The sequence below is a fragment of the Halichoerus grypus genome, chromosome 1 (genome assembly GCF_964656455.1).
Source record: "Halichoerus grypus chromosome 1, mHalGry1.hap1.1, whole genome shotgun sequence".
Classification (NCBI taxonomy): Eukaryota; Metazoa; Chordata; class Mammalia; order Carnivora; family Phocidae; genus Halichoerus; species Halichoerus grypus.
Window position 1 is genome coordinate 116,332,676 of NC_135712.1, and position 19,756 is coordinate 116,352,431.

Genomic DNA, 19,756 nt, shown 5'->3' on the forward strand with positions numbered 1-19,756 from the left:
CCTCCTGCACGCCAACCAAGTTATAGAGGAGCGGGAGGGGCGGGCGGGGGGGAAGCGCGGGGATCCGACGGCCGCGCGGCCGCGCGCGCACGCGTACTGCTCGCTGGGGGCGCGAGAGCTGCGGCGGCCGCCCGTGGGGCGAGCGGGGTCTCTGAGGAGAGAGAAAGAGGGACTCACGGAAGGGGAAGAGAAGCTGGAATGTCTCACACCGAAAAGTAGCAACAGTGTAGGAAGGTGGGAAGGATGAGGTGCCCGCGCGTCCCTGACGCCTCACGCCCCGATTCGTACACGCTGGCTCTCCAGAGAGGGGGGAGAGGGGGCCAGGGGGCGGGGCTCGCGGGGCGGAGCGAGCGCGTCGCGCGCCGCCCGGAAAGCGTAAGCGCGAGCCCGCGGGGGTGGATTTCGGGGCCGGCTCCGCGGGGGCGGAGCTCCAGCTCTTAGGGGAGGCATAAGCTGGCGAGATCTTGTAATGAAATGACTTTTGGTTAACAATTAATCTTTTATGATTGTTGAGTTTCACTGGGGCCTCTCTTTTGCTATCATGGAAACGGTCCTGTAAGGGGGGGAAAAATAAATGAATTGCGGAATTGCCACTCTTTCATCCCGGACTGCTCTCGCCTGGGCAGGAGGGGGGCGGGGCAACGTTCTCTTTGCTCCTCACCCGGGTGGGGCGCGCGCCTGGGGGTGGGGCGAGGCGGGGCTCGCCTGGCGGGAGTTCGCGTCTCCCAGCGCCCGCGCGCCTCTAGGCCAGGGGCGGGCCTGCGGTGAAAACGTGGGAAAGGCGTGAGTTGTTGGCGGACGGTCTGGGGACCGCATCTTTGGCGTCTGTTATTATCTGTGGAGGCATCTTAAATTTCCTGAGCGGGTACGGAAAAAACGAAGTTAAATGGAAAGTGTCATGAGAGAACCGACGCGGCCTGGTGTAGCTGGGAGTTCTGCCCTAGCCGCTGCGAAGAAGCGGGGATGAGCAAGTGGCGGGTTTGCCTTGCTCCCCGCCTGTTTTCACAGCGCGGCCCTGAAGCCGTTTGCTTCTGCTTGGAGAAGTGAATTTCCCGGCGCGGTCCGTGAGGAGCGGGATGGTGTTTCCAGGCCCACCCACCCCCAACTCCGCCTCGCGGCGGCCCCGGAACTGGGATCTGCCCCGCGGGCCACGAGGCGTTGCTGTGGCGGTAGCCATGGGGACCCGGGGCTGTCTGGCGCTCCGCATAGGCACGTTGGCTCAGATTCACGCCACGACTGCAAAAATAACTCGGAAATGCTGAACTATAGCGCCTTGTTTTGGTATAAGTTTTAGGTGATCCGGACTCTAGCAGTAGCTGAGAACATACAATCCTTTTTAGTCTTAGCGCTCGAATAGTTAAAATGAGGACTACTTGTTCTGAGAAGAAGGTGGTTCCTGATATGGTATTAAAAATCGGAGTCCTAACTGAGTTAACTTTAGGGATTGAACAATGATTTTTAGAAGACACTAGTAACTGGCATGAATAGATCAACTCTACAGGGGCTTAATGAGAGACATCAATTCTCTATATTGTTCTCAACAGTTACTTGATTGTAAAAAGCACAGCCATCCTCTTGAGAAGTACTGTTGAGTTAATATTTTGTCCTTCTTGATATAAGAATTCAAACTTTAAAAAAACCTTTCGACAATTAATAAGTATATTCAACATAGAGGTGATTTTTAAGTGATACATTGAATACAGACAAACTGGAAGATTTAGTCTTCAGAGTCTTATATAAAGTGATTAAGAAATTTGGCTGCTGCTAAGGACTTTCTGCCACCTTTGCAGTAATTTTATTTAACTTGCCTTCAAGCATCCCAAAACTCCATACAATGTGAAGTTATGAGCAAAATATCAAATGAGGATTTTCTAAGAAAAGCGTTTGGTGTGATTAGTCTGGAGATGTCAACTCTGCTGCTGCTGCTGCTACTGCTGAATTGTAAACTCGGCAAGTCATTACTAAACTGCAAATTGCCTATCCCTAGTATCTTCTTACCTGTCCTGTAGATGTGTTTGATTAATACTAGATAATTTATGTGGAAATGCTTTAAAACAATAACAGCACTACATACATTTTTATATTTATAGCTAGAATGAATGATTCCATTAGCATTCTTGACGGTAAACTGATGAAGCTGAGAGAATTGGAGCATAGTTAGAGACTATTTAGGTGACTAGTAACAGGATTTAAGAGGTATGGCTTCTATGTATGGAAAAGATCTTTGGAGTTCTAAAATGATTGTCTCCAAATCCTTGGATTTCTAAGGCATCATCTGAAGAAAGGATGTAGAAAAGGTTACTAGTCTATACAAGTTGATTTTTGAAAAATATTTACTTTGTCCCTAAATATTTTGCATTTGTTTAAAAGCCCTGATACTTTCAGTTACGTTTTCCAGGCTTTTATCAAGAAAGATAGTGTCCAAGAATGTAATACATTTTCAAATATATTTTTAAAAAGGCTTACAGCTTTAAGAGAAACAGTGTTCTAAGTACTATATATTAGGGTTTGGAGAAAGATCAGTAAAGTGAATGTTAAAGTACATTACCCACCTGTCCTATAAATTACAGGATGCTTTTGGCTAATGGATTATAAACTCAAATCCAAAGCTCTTCCCCATAAGTTTAAATAATGGCAAATAATGTAATTTCCAGTGCATCATAAAATGTTATTTTACAATAACACTCTTTTAACTGTACCACGGAATTAAATATAGTATTTTGATACCCATCATCTATTTTTCAAAAGTGAACTAACACTTTGAATGTCTAAGTATTACATTGTATAGCTGTTCTATCCTTTAAAGTAGTGGTTTTCAGGGACTATTGCCTCCCTCTTGGGGGACATTTGACCATATCTGGACACATTTTTGGTGCCCTAGCTAGGAGTAGGGGCTACTGGGTTTCTAGTGGGAGGAGGCCAGGGATATTGCAGAACATCCTACATTGCACAAAGCAACCCTCAACAACAAAAATTAATCAGCCCAAAATGTCAATAGTGGTATGCTACTGAGAAACCCAGACCTACAGATTCTACTCTTACGTAGTATGGTTTTAGGCATAAAAGTCTTACTGCTTATCATTTTTTGCTGCAGCAAAAAAAGATATGTGTGTATTAGTATTGACTGCATATCTTGTGGTCATAATGTTCTAAATGTTAAGTCAATCCAGGTAAGTTTTTTTTTTTATCATTACAACTATTATTAGTATACAGTTGGTCAACCTATAAATATTATAATTTTGAATAATTATGAAAAGTAATACTTTATTGAAATGTATTTCTTGGTGAGATTGGGCTTTTTATCATTTAGCTTAAGTTTTCATGGATAAGTATTATTTATTGCTAGTATCTGACAGAGCTCAACATCAGTTCTTTTTCTTTTCATTTTCAGAGATGTAAAGGCCAAAACATCTTGTTCTTTTAAGTTGAGAGGAATAAAAAGAATGTTAATATAGCAGTGTTGTTCAATTCCTTTCATTCCTGTTGAGTTATATGCCAAAAATCATGGCATATCATAAGGCTGGTGGCCTCTCAGAGTATTCTCAATGACATATCAATTAGGTTCTTCAGTTTAGTTTGATTTAGAATTAAAGCATTAGGATCCCAACTTTGAAAATGATACCTTACCTAGTTATTAATTTTCTCAATATTGACTTTTAGGTGCCCTGGGCAGTTATGTCCCGGAACAATGCACCATAGTGAGATTCAGGATAGATAAGAGGTGTTTATTTCCTTTGTAAAGGCCAAAAGGGCAATTCTCTGTGTACTGAAGTACCTCAACATTATTTGATTTAAGTGGTTGTTTATTAGTAGTTATTGGATGGGTGGATGAATAAACAGTTGAAGGAACAATTGACGACTAAATATTATTGTAATAATCCAAGCTAGAAATAATGGTTGATAGCGAGGAAGCTGGTGGGAACACTCTGGATATATTCTGAAGACAGACCTAACATAATTTACTCAAGGTTTGGATGTGAGAGAAGGAGAAGCATCAGCTATCACTGTGTGGTTTTTATCCTAAACTACTAGAAGATTCACTCTTTGCTGAGATGGGGGATACTGAGAAGAAAAGAATGAGGCAGCTAGAAATACACTTCCCCTTGTCCATTTTCTTTAGTGCCATGTTTGTGTTTCTAAGTTTAAGGTAGTTATTGAAACCTATAGTTATCCATCAAAATATAAATAATCTTATATATTACTCTCAGTCCAATTAAGACATCCCACAAAATGATGGAGTCTTTTCCTTTGTTTCTAACTCCACTGCCTAAAATTCAAACACTTGACAATGTTAATTGTAACTCTTTACTAAGTAATGTTAATAATCTGATTTGTGTATACTAGATTACCTTGAGGACAGCTTTTGTAGTTGAAAGCTGTTCAGTGTTTTATTTTTATTTATTTATTTTAAACACATTTTATTGTATTTTAAATCAATAACTCTACACAGATATTTTTTAGGACAGGTTCAATAGCAAACATTTGGCTTCATTGGATGTATAAAACTCATAAACACCCAAATTATGATTTTGTTGTGATAATGGAATTATATAGTTTTATGAGTTGTGCAGAACAATGCAACTTAGCTCAAATGCAACTGCAACCTGTAATTCATGATTTATATTAATTCAAATTAACATGCTGTGTTATCAGCTAGGCTGACCCAGAGGCACGTTTTTGTCTTAGTAAATTTTTAATACTTACGGGTTTTTTTTGTTTGTTTCAGCAAAGAAAATAATACATGCAAAAATAGAAAAATTAACACCATTTCAACGACAGGTTACTTTCGTACCCAGTTGTTAAGATCTTTTGAAAAGTCAACCCAAAATGTGTGACCTGTGTAAATTAACATTATTATTACCTATTTTATGGGTTGACAAACATACTGAAAGTACCCCTTACTCAGTTTTACCCAAGTTCAAGATTCTGAGGGTTCTCAGAGTCCAGTGGATGAGACAGATACATACATAACAGCTCTATTACATGTCTGTGATAAATGTTGAAGTATAAGCAAATATTGAAGGAGCATAAACAAGTTAGAAATTCCTGTAGTTACCAGCATTATATTTGCATTGATAGCTCTCAGGAGAGGAAGTTGTGTGCACTATGATAATTTTGCTTCTTTCTCCTTTGACAGCCTGTTTTCTTCTTAAGCCTTGCATCCTATGCCTCTTGCCTCTCCGAATCTAATGGATGTTCCTGCCACCTCTGGTGGATGATGACAGCTGCAGCCCACTGCTCTGGCTAAGCAAGCATGCCAGAAAGCTTGGAGAACCTCAGCTGCCCTTTACAGAGCAAAAGTATCCTCTTGAGTACCTAAAGCTCGGACTTCTAACTAAGGTATCTTTACCAAGATCCCTTTATGGAAACCACATGTAAACGGCCATAGTCTTCAGCCTTATGGCTCTGCCATTTGTAAAGATGAGCCACAGCTGAAGAAGGCCATTTATGTTTTGTACTTGGGTATCAAACATAATATGTATTTAGTGTTCAAAATTATATGGTTCAGATGGGGTTTTTTTGTTTTTTTCCTTACAAAAGGGCTTATAAACCCTGTGGGTAAATAATTAAGAATTCCCATTTTGGGGAACTAAAGATTCTGGCCACCAGTTCTAACATGTAGGATATGTGTGTGTGTATGTGTGGGTGGAGGGGTGGTTCCCCACATCAACATGCAATTCTCCCAACACCAGCTGGGTATCCGACAAAATTTAACTCAATTCTGACATTATCTACCTGGAGATAGAATCAGATTCCAGAGGTTAAGGGCTTAGTCCCCGAAGACTGCCCTCTATTTTACAAGTGGTTACCTGTACTTCGGAATGACCAGCTATGAATCAGAAGTTCCCATGACCCCCTCTTTGGGTTACAGGTTAAGGGTTCAGTCCTACAAGACTGTCTCTGCTCCCACTTCAGATGCCAGTAGCATCTGAACCAGATGCCAGGTTATCATCTCTGCTTCTTTTACATACTCCCTTTTCAGGTTTGATTAATTTGTTAGAATGGTTCACAGAACTCAGAGAAACATTTTATTCACTAGATTACTGATTTATTATAAAAAGATATAACTCAGGAACAGTCAGATGGAAGAGATGCATTGAGCAAAGTATGGGAAAAGGGCTAGAGCTTCCATGCCCTCCCCAAATGTGCTACTCTCCCTTGACCATGTGTTCACCAACCTGGAAATTCTCTGAACATCTTTTTGGGGTTTTATAGAAGCTTTATTACATAGATATGATTGATTCAATCACTGGCCCTTGGTGACTGATTCAGCCTCCAGCCCCTCTCCCCTCTCCCTTCCCTCTTCTCTCTTTTCATCAAGGGATGGGACTAAAAGTTCCAACCCTCTATTCCTGGTTGGTTCCCTTGGCAACCAGCCTCCATCCTTCTGTGCTTTTCAAAAGTCATCCATTAACATAAACCCAGTTGTGGTAGAAAGAGGCTTGTTATGAATAGCAAGACAGTCATTTTACCTTTATCGCTTTGAAGTGCTTTCAGGAACTGAGGACAAAAGACGAAATATTATAACAAAAGATGCTTTCATTGTTCTTATGCTCAGAAATTCCAAGGTTTTGGGGACCTGTGAGCCAAGAACCATGGATGAAGACAAAATATATATTTATTATAAATCACACTATCACAGGAACTAATTGTAGAGTTGTCCTGTCATCCAGTGTGGTCCATTGAACTATAAGTTCACAACAGATTTACCATCTTCGAAATATTACTGATTCACTGGTCTGTCACTTTGACAGACCATCTACTACTTTCTATCCTTGTGCTACCATCTACCACTGTAGAAAGTAGACTGCTATATGGGCCTTTTCCTTTTTTTTTCCCCCCCCTGAGGAAATAGTAAAGCTTTAGTTATTTTTTTTAAGAAGCCAGGAATTAAGAATTGAAATCACAGAACTAATACATGTCTTTATTATAAGTTTCCTTGAAGATTTGCCTGATACTTAGAAAGTAGAACTTGAGTATTTATAGGTAAATAAAAAATATTGTGTGCTGAGCTAATCTAAAGATAACAAGACCATTATTAGAACTTGTTGACAAATTGAAAATAGCAACTTAGTAGATTAAACTGCAATTTCATAATAATTTGTATTTTTATAGATGTTATATCATTCTAAGGTAAAATAGCATTGAATTGCAGTTATGAGTTTGCAGACTCAGGAGTAAATATAGTAATTGAAGTTCTAGAACTTGTTTAAAAACAGGCTTTAAACTCTATATAAGGGTAGGTTTTATTTTTTTATTAGGTTTTAATTCCCAAGTCTTTAAGACACAAGTACTTAATTTTGAACTGTATGTGATGAAAGACAATTGAAAAAAACAGTTATGTAATCTCCAATATCAGGAAAGAAAGAAAAGAAAGTTCAGTGTTAAGGTCTCAAATACCAAAGAGATGACCAATAGTAAATCGTAAAAACTTTCCTATAAAAATCATTAAATTATAACATGCCTGTTTATTCACTTTTTGGAATATATGTTTCTACCAAAATGACTACCAGTGAATTACACTTCTTACATTGTTTTTCTCTTAAAACTGGAAATAACTGTGAAGGAAATTTCAGGGAAAATATTTTAAAAATTTTATTTTAAGAATTACTTTCAAATTCCACAGATCTTTTTAAAAGCCATATTTGAAGAGAAATATTTTTCTAATAAAAGATTAGTCTGTCTTTTTTATATTTGTTGCTTGTATATAGACATAAAGTATTTTTGTTTATTGCCTTTATATTGGCAACAATGCTACATTTCTTATTAATTCTGATAGTTTGTAGATTCTTTGGATTTTTTTACACACACCATTTAAAAAATAAGTTTTAGGAAAAATCTAAAGAAAATAAGATGGACAACTCTATACTGAAAATTACAAATCATTATTGAGAGACAAAAAAGATCTAAATAAATGGAGATAGTGATATATCATGTTCAAGGGCTAGTAGATTTAATATTGTAAAGATGTCAGATGTAAAGATGTTAATTTATAATTCACCCCTGTCAAAATTCCAACAGTTTTTTTAAATTAAATTGACAAGCTGAAAACTCATACAGATACAAAGAGCCAGGAATAACCAAGTTATTCTTGGTGAAGAAAAAGCTGGAGGACTGAGTAAATACAAACAATAAAAACACACACACAGGTGGTCAGCTGATATAGGACAATCTTGACCTGTGTTTTCACATGCCAAATACCAAAATCAGTTCTAAAGGAATTAAAAACTGAATGTGAATGATAAAATACTAAAGTTTTCAAAGGTAACAGGTGAATATCTGCATGATCTTTGTTAGGCTGTGATTCAGGAAATCCCTAAGACCACCCCAAGGTTCAATAATTGACTTGAAAAACGGAACTCAGCAAAGCTGGTATACTTATGGTTACAGTTTACTATAGTGAAAGAATACAGATTAAAATCAGCAACAGGAAAATGTGCAAGGGCAGGGTGCAGGAGAGACCAGGCACAGAGAGCTTCCAGTTGTTCTCTCCCAGTGGCATTATGTGAACAATGCTTGTTTCTCCCAACAGGGATGTGTGGCAGTGCACCCAGAGTGTTGTCAACCAGGGAAGCTCAACCAAGCCTTGGTGTCCAGGGTTTTCATTGGGGTTCAGTCACATAGTCATGGCTCTCGTCCCACATTGCTAATCTTGGTCTCCAAGCTCTTCCAAAAGTCAATGTGATACCACATGGGCCACCATAGATCCTATTGTTAGTATAGCCTATCTAGCATGGTTTAAGGCCCCAGGTGAACAAAGACATTTTTGAGGCAAGACATTCCAGGGGCTTACGGGTTACCTCCCAGAAGCCAGGGATAAGGGCCATATCTTTCTTTGGACAAGATTAATCTTTTGCTACAAATAGGTAAAGAGTTCTTAAACAGGAAGTACCAAAAACTCTAGACATAAAGATAAAATGATAAATCGGTCTATATTAAGAACTTTTATTCATTCAGAGAATGATTAACTCAGAGTAGGAGAAAGTATCTCCAATACATATATTTGACAAAGACGTATCTAGATTTTGTAAAGAACTTGTAGAAATCAATAAGAAAAAAACCCAGTGATGGTGGGGGGGGTAGGGGGACAAGCAAAAGACTTAAGAAACCACTTTAAAAAAGATAAACCTCACCTTTATTAGTTACCAGCCTAACAAATTAAAGTCATAATATGACACCACTATGTACCTAGCCAAAATGAATAAAATGAAAAAGATAGACAATACTAGACTTGGCAAAAATGTGGAGCAATCATACCTCTTATACAATGCTGGTGGGAATGTCAGTTGGTACTTTGGAAAACTGTTTGGCAGTATCTACTAAAGGTGAACATATGCATACCCTATGACCTAGCAGTTTTATTTCTAAATGTATACCCAAGGGAAAACTCATGCATTCATTCACCAACAGACGTACACTAGAATATTCATTGCAACACTCTAATAGCAAAAAACTGAAGAATATTCAAATGTTCATTAACAAAGAATAGATAAATTGTGGTATATTCACATAGTGGAATATGATATAGCAATAAGAATTAAGAATCTACAACTATGCAAAACAATATGGATGAATTTCACAAAACGTTGAAGAAAAACCAGACAAGGTAGTACATTCTGTATTATTGCGCTTATATAAAATACAAAATTCGAAATTAGGAATCAGTTTGTTATTCTTAAGCAATACAAAAGGCATATAGTGACTGGAAGGTGCACAAGAAAAGTTCCAACAACAACTGTTCAAGGAAAAAGGACAACAATAATATACATGGCAATGCAAATCCAAAGAGAAAAAGATACTTTTTCAAGGAAGCAAAAAAGTGCAGAAACCTGATACCTAGATACATTTCAATTTACAAAAAAAAAATGCTTAGCTTCTCTGTCTAAGGTGCTTACATTCAAGATATCTGAAGTTTTTCCAGGAATAAGTAGATACGTGATTTGCATTTGCCTTATGGACAATTCTTAAAGAGACAAAGGTAATTAAGTTCTTAAGAGGCAGACATAACTTCTAAATGATTTTTTATGGTCTGTACTCATCAAGGTTTCAAAAGCAGTGTGCCACCTTTTTGCACAAATATGGTATGTTAAAATATTTTATCATTGTCCCTGGTTCCTGACACAAAGCTCCTAAGACGTTTGGAGTTCCCTTAGTGATAAGGCAGGCCTCTAGTAGCTTCAAGATGGGGGCTGGTTACCGGAAAGACCAAACCATGATTAAAAGCTGGGAACTTTCAGTCTCACGCCTAAATTCCAGAAAGGGGAGAGGGACTGGAGATTGCATTAATCACCAATGAAGGGATAATTTAATCAGCCATGTCTGTGTAATAATAACTCCATAAAAAACCCTAAATGATGGGGTTCGGCGTTACCAATTGAACTCATTTAAGGTGCTGAGTGGGTAGTGCACTCGGGGAGGGGTGGAAGCTACACACCATAAGCCACCCCTATATCTTGCCCTATGCATCTCTTCCATTTGATTGTTCCTGAGTTATGTCTTTATATTAAACCAGTAATCACGAGTAAAATGCTTTCCTGAGTTCTGCGAGTTGTTCTAGTTGAGTTACTAAACCTAGAGAGGCAGAGGAATTCATGAATAATTTAGTGTGCTGAGCAGAAATGTAGGTACCCTTCGCACTCTATTTCCCTAGCTTCTGAAGTGGGCACAGTCTTGAAGGACTAAGCTCTGAAACTTGAGGAGCCTCATGCTAACTCTTAAGAATTGCTGCCAGAATTGAACTGAATTGAATTGTTAGACCCTAGTTTGTATAAGAATTAGTTGATGGGAAATAAAAAACTCTCAACAGATATTTCTTTTTACAATGACAGTTGTTATGGTCTGAATTGTGATTCTCCCCACCCCCCATTCATATGTTGAAATCCTTACCCCTGCACTTCAGAATGTAACCCTATTTGGAGATAAGTTCTTTAGAGACATGATTAAGCTAAAATGAGACCATTAGGGTGGATCCTAATCCAGTCTGACTGGTGTCCTCATAAAAAGAGGAAATTTGGATGTATAAGCAGACACCAGAGGTGTGTACACACGGAGAAACGACCGTGTGAAGAGAGAGCAAATGTGCAGCCATCTACAAGCCAAGGAAAAGGCCTCAAGAGGAAATCAACACTGCTGGCACATTAATCTTAGACTTTCAGCCTCCAGAACTTTAAGAAAATAAATTTCTGCTGTTTAAGCCACCAGTTTGTGGTATTTTGTTATGGCAGCTCTAGCAAATTAACACAACAACTTATTTTTCTCTGATTTTACATGCTTATTTCAGACCAGAGGTTTTAGCCTGGAAATTTAGGAGTGCATTAACTAGTATCTCTGTCTGACGCTATCCCAACCTGAAGATTTGAATCATAATTTTCATACTTAAAAACAACACATGAATCATACATCAGCAGTATCAAAATCAAGTGGAGGACTATCTGAAAGCACAGAACAAAAACTGGAACAGATGGAAAGTATAAAAGAAAAGATCAGAGAACTGAAGGACATACAGAAGACTCAATAGTGAATAACACAGGAGTTCCAAAAGGAATAAAGATGGGATAACATCAATAATTAAATATTTTGTAGAAAAAAAATGTCTTGAATTGGAGAAAGATATTTGTCTACAGAATAAAAGAGCTCAGGCAGGATTGATGAAGAAAAACACTGTTGTGGAAAATAAGGCCATAGGCTCAAAACTAAAATAAAAACTTTGTTCTTTACTAAGAATGACATGGCAGAAAAAGAGGGGAATTCCCATCAGTTATTGCAGAGCAATCATACCCTATTTCTTAATACATTAAAATTATCATGGTTTGCTTCTACACAATAGTGCAATCACATTCCAATTCCAAGATTTACATTATAGTCAACAAGGAAGACAGGACCTCAGTGACCATTAATGAGAAAGGAAATACCAGCAGTCACAAATCAGCAGTTACCTGAAAGAGATGCCAGTATCATACAATGAAAAGATGTCATGGAAACTATTATTAATATCTCAAGGACCTATGATTTTGTTGAGATTTCAGCTTTTTCCACATACTGATTTAATACTGTCTTATTATGGACATGTTAGAAATAATCTGGTTAAATTTCTGAATCCAGAGGATAAAGAAAAAAAAGTAAAATTCACTAATGGAGGAAGAATAATTATGAAAGAAAAAGAATCAGACAGGAACCAACTCTTAACTTACAATATTAGAAGTTAGAAAGTTTACTGAGGAAATAGTACAGGAAAGGTCTGTAATCAAACAGCAAAAAAAAAAAAAAAAAAATACCTCAAGACATGGGAAGATAGAGTAAATGAAAGAATGATGAGCTCTGACACATCTGTTACCTAAGGAGATATCTAAACAGATGCAGAGTGACTGCGTATTTGTAATATAAATACTAACTGGTGCTTCTTGAAACAAAAGTGGCATACTGCATAGGAATCCTGATAATAGACTCTAAAGGCAATTAAAATACATCAACAAATCCTAGGAGTTTGTGGGTGGGGAGAGGAGAAGTAAAAGTGTTCTAAAGGGCTCATCCAGAGAAGGAACAGAGCACCCAGCAAACAGAAATAGTTGGTATCTTATTTGCATATAACCCTTACTTTCCCATATGGATTTCATTTTGAATGTATGAAAATATAATCACCAGTTGCATGAAAAAGTGCAATAGAATTTCATAATTAAAAAGAGGAAAAGATAAGTAATAGTAATGATCAAACAGGAAAACTAAATAAGGGAAATACTTAAAATAAGGAAATATTTTTAAAAATGCGAACGAAGTAGGGTGAAAGGAATAAAACATGAATGATTAATTTCCCCAATGTATAAAACAGCTTCTCGGATTGGGTTGAAAATAACAAAACCTATAAATATACTCCTTGAGAAAAAGTGTTTAAACAAAGTAGTGAAGAAATGGTGAAACTTTAAAAATGGCATAAGAGAGAAGTAATTGCATACAAAAAATGGAGGAAAGACAACAATATCAGATAAAATGAATTAAGATTAAAAGTTCTAAATAAGATAAAGACTATGCAATGACAAAAGGCACAGTTTACAAAGAGCATATAACAGTTATAAGCCAGTTTTTAAGGTATTATTGCTCAGCTTCAAATTTACTGTTCTATATTTCGTTTTGTAATGCTAGAATTAGAACTCTGAAAATTGCATTTCTGATTTGTCAGTTTGCTCCCTGTTGAGCTCTATCAATAGAGGGCAATAAAGGGTTATCACAAGATGGAAGATGAAAGAAACTGTTCTTTTTCTTACCATTTGTATCTTGTTCCTATTAGCATCACCCTAAAAAAGCTTTATTCTGCAGTGACATTTCCTTATAGTAGCAGCAGTTGACTCTAGTTTGTGGTTTTCTGAACACCATGTTATTGTGCTCCTTCAGCTAAACCAACATTAATGGTCTACCAGCTTCTCTTAGGGTTGGACCCCAATCCCAGGAGTCCACTCATCTGAACTCAGAAATGCCAGCATCAACCAGGTGTACTGCTTGGTACACCCTTCTTTGGCATCTCAGCTCTAGATATTGTCATTGCTTCCTGCAGTTCCTAGCTCTCATATTCAAGGGTTCTTGTCATGCCTTTTGGTTCTTTAGTATCTAATTTTTTATATTAAATTATCTCATTTAAATAGCTCAGATTTTGAGAAGATGGTCATGGAGATGATACCATAGGTTTGAAATTTTTTGAATTCCCACATAAAAACAGACATTACAATTATAACATCATATTATAAAGCCAGCAACAAACAATATTTACAAACAAATAAGATAACAGTGTATCCTCACAAGCTTCAAAATACAAGCAGGTGGAGAGAAGCCATCAGTATACATAAGACCTGTATCTTCTGGGTGTCTATGTAGGGAAAAGCAGGGAGAAGTAATGGGGTATTTGATGGACCTGAGGACAGAAGAGCCCCATGTAAACTATAAAGTATTCACTGGAAATCATGGCAATTCATTTTGAGAACAGTAGCTAAAACTGGAAGAGGGTTAGCATATTTAAAGGAAGAGACTTAAAAACAACAAAATGAAGAGATAAAAGGGATTTGAGAGAAAATGACAAATACTGAAGATATAAAAAGATTTGACATATGGAAATGGTAGTTCATAAAAAAAGGGAAATCTAGGTAATAGAACAAATATTAAAAACTTGCTGAAAGTATTACTATAAAATATGCGTTAAAAGAGCACACTGTTACCTGATAATATCAACCCAGAACAACCAAGACCAAGACTTTTTATAATAAAATGGACTTAAACAGAAAAAAAAATTCCTTTGGGAATCTAGGGGAAAGAGCACATATTCAGTAAGGGCATCAAAATGATATTACCATGAGATTTTTTTTTTTAACATAAATGCTCTATGCCAAAAAAATAGAGTAACACATTTAAAATACTTAAATGTGACAAGGCATAAATGGGATAAAGCAAATGAGTAATTATGATATATTCTAAATCTATTATTTTGTGTGGCCTCGAGAACCAGGATTCTCAGTGTGGAAGAAGCGAAGTACAGATGTAAAATTTAAAAGGTTATACAAAAACCCTGTAGTTCTGAATTTGTAAAATCCTAGAAAAAAAAAAATTACCAACCAGTAGCAAATAGTGGCCTTAGTTTCCAGATTATTGTTTGGACATAACATTTTTTTTTTAAAGGAAACCATGGCTGCTTCAAGAAATTACTGATTCCAGGTTTATAGCAGAAAATGTATTAGAACATCTTAAAATACTGCATGTCAGAGAAACAAAGATTACAAGGGTCATGTCAGAAGGATTCAGAAGTCAAATTGAGGCCCTCATTGTCAATAGATGTATAAAAATCACAATGGGATGAAACTAATATGTTTAATTTTGCGATTTCATAATAACATTAAACAGTATTTTTTAAAGACTTCATTGGTCACTGTGACAGGTCTCTAAAGATATTCAGTTCTTACCATTTTTACTATATGTGGAAAAAGGGTCTTTGCAGATGTGATTAAGTTAAAGATCTTGAGATGGGGAGGTCCTCAATTGTCCAGGGGACTCTTAAATATAATGACAAGTATCATTATAAGGGAGGCAGAGAGAGATTTGACTACCGACAGAGAAGACCATGTGGTGGAAACAGTCCAGAGGAAGAAGATTGAGGTAGGGCCATGAGTAAAGGAATGCAAGAAATACAGCTTTAATCTCTGGAAAAGAAAGAGATTCTCCACTAGAGCCTTTGGAGTGAGTGTGGCCCTGCTGAAACCTTGATTTTAGCCCCAAAAGACTCATTTCAGACTTATGGCCTTTGGAACTATTAAGAGAATAAATAGATGTTGTTTTAAGGCACCAAGTTTGTGGTTGTTACAGCAAAGAAAACTAATACAGTCACAAATTATCTTAAAACATAAATAAAAGAAGCAAGCATTCATTTCACCTTTCCTAAATGAACCATACCACTTGATAAGTAGTAAATGAGGGAGTGTCTTATTAACTTTTTCCAGCTAATAAATAAACACATTAGGATATCACTATTTTATAAATACCAATGAATTAATTAACTTAGAAATTGAGCACAAATGGCTGCTAACATCAAAACTGAGTGAAAACAAATTACCTATGCCTTCAGATGAGAGATTATAGTCTTACCAAAGTGATAAAAAATATAGTTTTTTCAAGCTTCTAGATCCTGAAGACAGTTTGTAGGAAATAGAAAAAAAATAGAACATTTTGAATTATACCATGAGTATGTAATCAGAAAAATCCAGATTATTAGAAACCAGACAGGACAAACATCTCACTTCTTCAACAGATAAATAGTAAAAGAAGGGATGGCAGGAACACCTGTATATAAAAGGAGACTTAAAAGACAATTCAAGTTAAAAATGGGTAAAACTAAACTATAGTGTCTAGGGATGTCCACTTGGATGATTAAAAACCATAACAACAACAAGGAAATGAGTATCATACAAGTTGGGATAGTGGATATGGGTGGGAGGGGGCTGTCAGTGGGAAAGGGCACACAGAGAGGCTTCTAGGATGGTTAACCAATTTCTCTTTCTTGGCCAGGGTGGTGGTTATAAGGGTATTATCTTAGACCATTCAGGCAGCAATAACAAAATACTACACACTGGGTAGCTTATAAACAACATAAATTTATTTTTCACGGTTCTGGAGCCTGGAAGTCTAAGATTGTAATATTGGCATGCCAGTATGAGGGCCTTCTTCCCAGTCACAGACTTCTTGTATCATCAGTAAGCAGAAGGGGCCAGGGAGCTCTCTGGAACCTCTTATAAGAGCACTAATCCAGAGTCCCACCTACGGATACCATCACCTTTGGGGGTTAGGATTTCAACATATGAATTTTGGAGGAGGGGAACACAAACACTGAGAACATAGCAGGTATTTAACTTTATAGTAATTCACTAAGCCACATTTTCTTTTGTGTGTTTTTCTATAATTTCATAATAAAAAGACAAAAAAAAAGTAAGTATTACACTAGTGTTCCCACCGTAAACAACTAAAAAAATTGGACAAAATGTAGGAAAGAACTGTTTTCAGACTTTGGAAAACAGACAGTACAAGAAGGTGATGTTAAAGAGAAGGGAAACAAATGAAATGAGTTATTCAATCATTCTACTTCTCTAAATGGAGGCAGTTTACAGACTGGAAAGCAGGAAGGGAGAGCATGAACAGGCTTGGGAAATATTTGAGTTTAGAGCAGCCAGAATGGAGAACATTGTTGAGCAATCAAGGCATTCAGTAGAGATCCCCAAGTGGTCTTACTTTAGTAACAGGGCTAGATTATGACCATATTAAGAATTCTATCATCACATGAACAAAGCTTTTTTAAAAAACTTGCATAGATGAAATAACCATGCCATGGGGAAACTCAGCATTCTTTAAAGAAAGATTAAAAATCCAGAGTCAGCAACATAAAAATCATATTCAGTGTTGGATCCAAAATTACTACACGTGCAGGGAAAAGTGACTAATAAATTGAAGTGCAATTAATTAATAGAAATAAACCCATAAATATAATAGATGATGAGATTAGCAGACACATTCTTTAAAATAGTAATTATAAATATTTTGAAAGATTTAGAGGAAAACATGAAAATGAGAGGAATGGAAGATATGAAAAAACTAAAATGTAACATTTAGATCTAAAAAATGTATCCAAATAAAAACAAAAACCAAAAATAATAAATGAGCTTAATAGCTAACTGTACACTAAAATAAAAGATAAATGAACTGAAGATATAGCAAACAACAACAAACTGTTCAAACTAAAGGACAAAGAGCAAAAGGGCTGAAAGTAAATGAACACATTGATTCTTGTGACTGTGCGACAATATCAAGTAATCTAAACTAAGTATAGATGATGTTGGGGAAGGCGCAGAAAATTTTTTAATGAAATGACAGTCAAATATTTTTCAAATTTGAAGAAAGTTATATATGCATAGCAGCTTGAAGTCCAGTGAGTCCCTAGCAGAGTAAACACCAAGAAAATCATACCAACAGACTTAAATTATTGAAAATTAATGACAAAAAAATTAAGTGAGTCAAAAACAAAAAAGGCATTTTACCTGTAGTGCAATTAATAAAATAAGAATTAACATTGACTTTTCATTAGAAACAATATAAGCTGGGGGGCAATGGAAAAACATCTTCAAAGGACTGAAAGAAAGAAAGTAAAGAATGTCATCTCATAATAATTAAAGGATCAATTCATCAAAAGGGCATAAAAGTCCTGAATGTGTATTCACCTAACAACTGAGTTTCAAAATGCATGAAACCAAAACTAAGAGAACTGAAAGGAAGATTACATTAATCTATAATTATGGTTCAAGCTTTCAACACTGTTCAGTAACTGATAAAAGAAGTTGACAGCAAATCACTGTTTATAGAAGATATGAACAACAATATCATCCTGCTTAACCTAATTGAAATATAGAAAACTACATCCAACAAAAAATACATGTTCCTTTTGAGTGCATAGGAAATATTCATCAAGATTGATTATATATTGAGCCACAAAAAAATTCCAATAAATGTAAAATACTCAGTATCATATAGCATTATTCCCTGACTACAGTGAAATGAAATTTAAAAATAACAAAATTTATCTGTAAATAAATACCTAAATACTTGAGAATTAAACTACCCGGTTTTAAATAACCCATGATTCAATGAATAAATAACATGTTAATTTAGAAAATATGTTGAACTGAACTGAAATGAAATGAAATTATTTTTGAATTATAATGAGAATACACATCAAAACTTGTAGAGTGCAGCTAAAGTGATTCTTAGAAGGGAGTTTATAGCTTTAAGTGCTAATACTTAAAAAAAAAAAATTTAAAAATCAATGATCTAAGCTTCTATTTTAAAGAGCTGAAAGAAAAAAAATGAAACCCAATATAAGTAGAAGGAATGAAACAATAGAATTATGAATTAAAATAAAAAATAGAAAAAAATCAATTGAACAAAGAGCTAGTTCTTTGAAAAGATCAATAACATTGATAAACTTCTTGCTAGACTGATCAGAAAAAATGAAGATTAAAAAATGTCAAAGATAGGAATGAAAAAGGATAAAACTCTATGGAGCTTATATACATTAAAAGAATAATGACCTATTTTCTGAAAAAAATTGACTACTTAAACTTGATATCATTGAAAATCTGAAAGATCAAATTAACAAAATTGGCACAGAAAAAAAATATATGTGAAAAACTCTTCCATTAAACGTGAAATTTATTTTTTAAAAACTCCCCACCTCCAAAACAAAAACAAAAACGTCAGTCCTACATGATAGGACTGGTAAATTTAAGAAAATATTGAAAGAAAAGTGACACTAGTCTTATGTAGATTTGAGAAAATAGTGGAAATGGAATACTTCCAACTCATTTTAGGAGATCAACATTGTCCTAATACCCTAAAACCAGACAGAGACATTACAAGGAAATAAAATTACAGACCAATATCCCTTATGAAGGTAGATGCAAAAATTCTTATCAAAATATTATAAATCTAATCTAGTAATACATAAAAATAATGTATCATTACCAAGTAGTAGTTATCCCAGATATGCAGAATTGATTTAATTTTCAAAAAATACAGATACTTAACTTGAAATGGATGAGAGATCTGAGCATAAAAACTAAAACATTATGAAACTTCTAAAAGAAAACCAAGGAGAAAATCATTATAGAACTGGGGTGGACAAAGATTTTTGAGATAAAACATCAAAACTCCCATCATAAAAGCAAAAAATACTAAACTTATCACAATTAAAAACTCTTTAATTTTTTAAATGTCTTGTAAATTTTAATATATTATTTAATAAAATAAGGAATTAAAGTGACTGGGGAGCTGGTCAAAAGGTTATTGAGAGCGTGGGCATGTGGGATCTGAGATGTAATTGTTTGAATATGTAAATTTCAGGCATCCATGAGGAGATCATCCTGACTCTGTTGACATCCTGAAGTAATGCTCAGTGCCAAGAAATCTCTTTGAACTTAAAAAATCTATTTGGCAAGGTAAGGCCACACTTCATCCCAAGGTAGAATGTGAAAGTAGCTATATGCCTTAGGACTAATTTAAAATCTATTATTCTTTTGTAAACATCATTTATTGTTTGATTTTGACTTTCCTACTCCTTTTCTCCTTTCCAGTTTCTTCTCAATTATCAGCTATTGGTTTACAGTGCTCATCCAACTTATCCTTACTGAATTGTTTTTCTTTGCTTGATACTGTGGAGGTGCTGAAAGATCCCATAGTAATA

At 35.8% G+C, this 19,756-nt stretch overlaps 1 protein-coding gene across 5 annotated transcripts in view; it reads left to right on the forward strand.

Moving 5' to 3' along the window:
- The first annotated feature begins 110 nt into the window (after positions 1 to 110).
- Positions 111 to 19,756, forward strand: part of SLC9A9 (solute carrier family 9 member A9) — a 682,953-nt gene continuing 663,307 nt past the window's right edge. Inside the window, exons 1-4 of one of the 5 annotated variants that reach the window (XM_078070802.1) lie at positions 112 to 234; positions 1,816 to 1,950; positions 5,138 to 5,340; positions 19,417 to 19,511. The gene's annotated coding sequence lies outside the window, so the exon portion shown is untranslated. Of the gene's footprint in view, positions 235 to 691; positions 1,951 to 5,137; positions 5,341 to 19,416; positions 19,512 to 19,756 lie in introns of those variants that run through there. The other 4 variants (XM_078070795.1, XM_078070810.1, XM_078070787.1 and 1 more) reach the window with 4 other exon arrangements.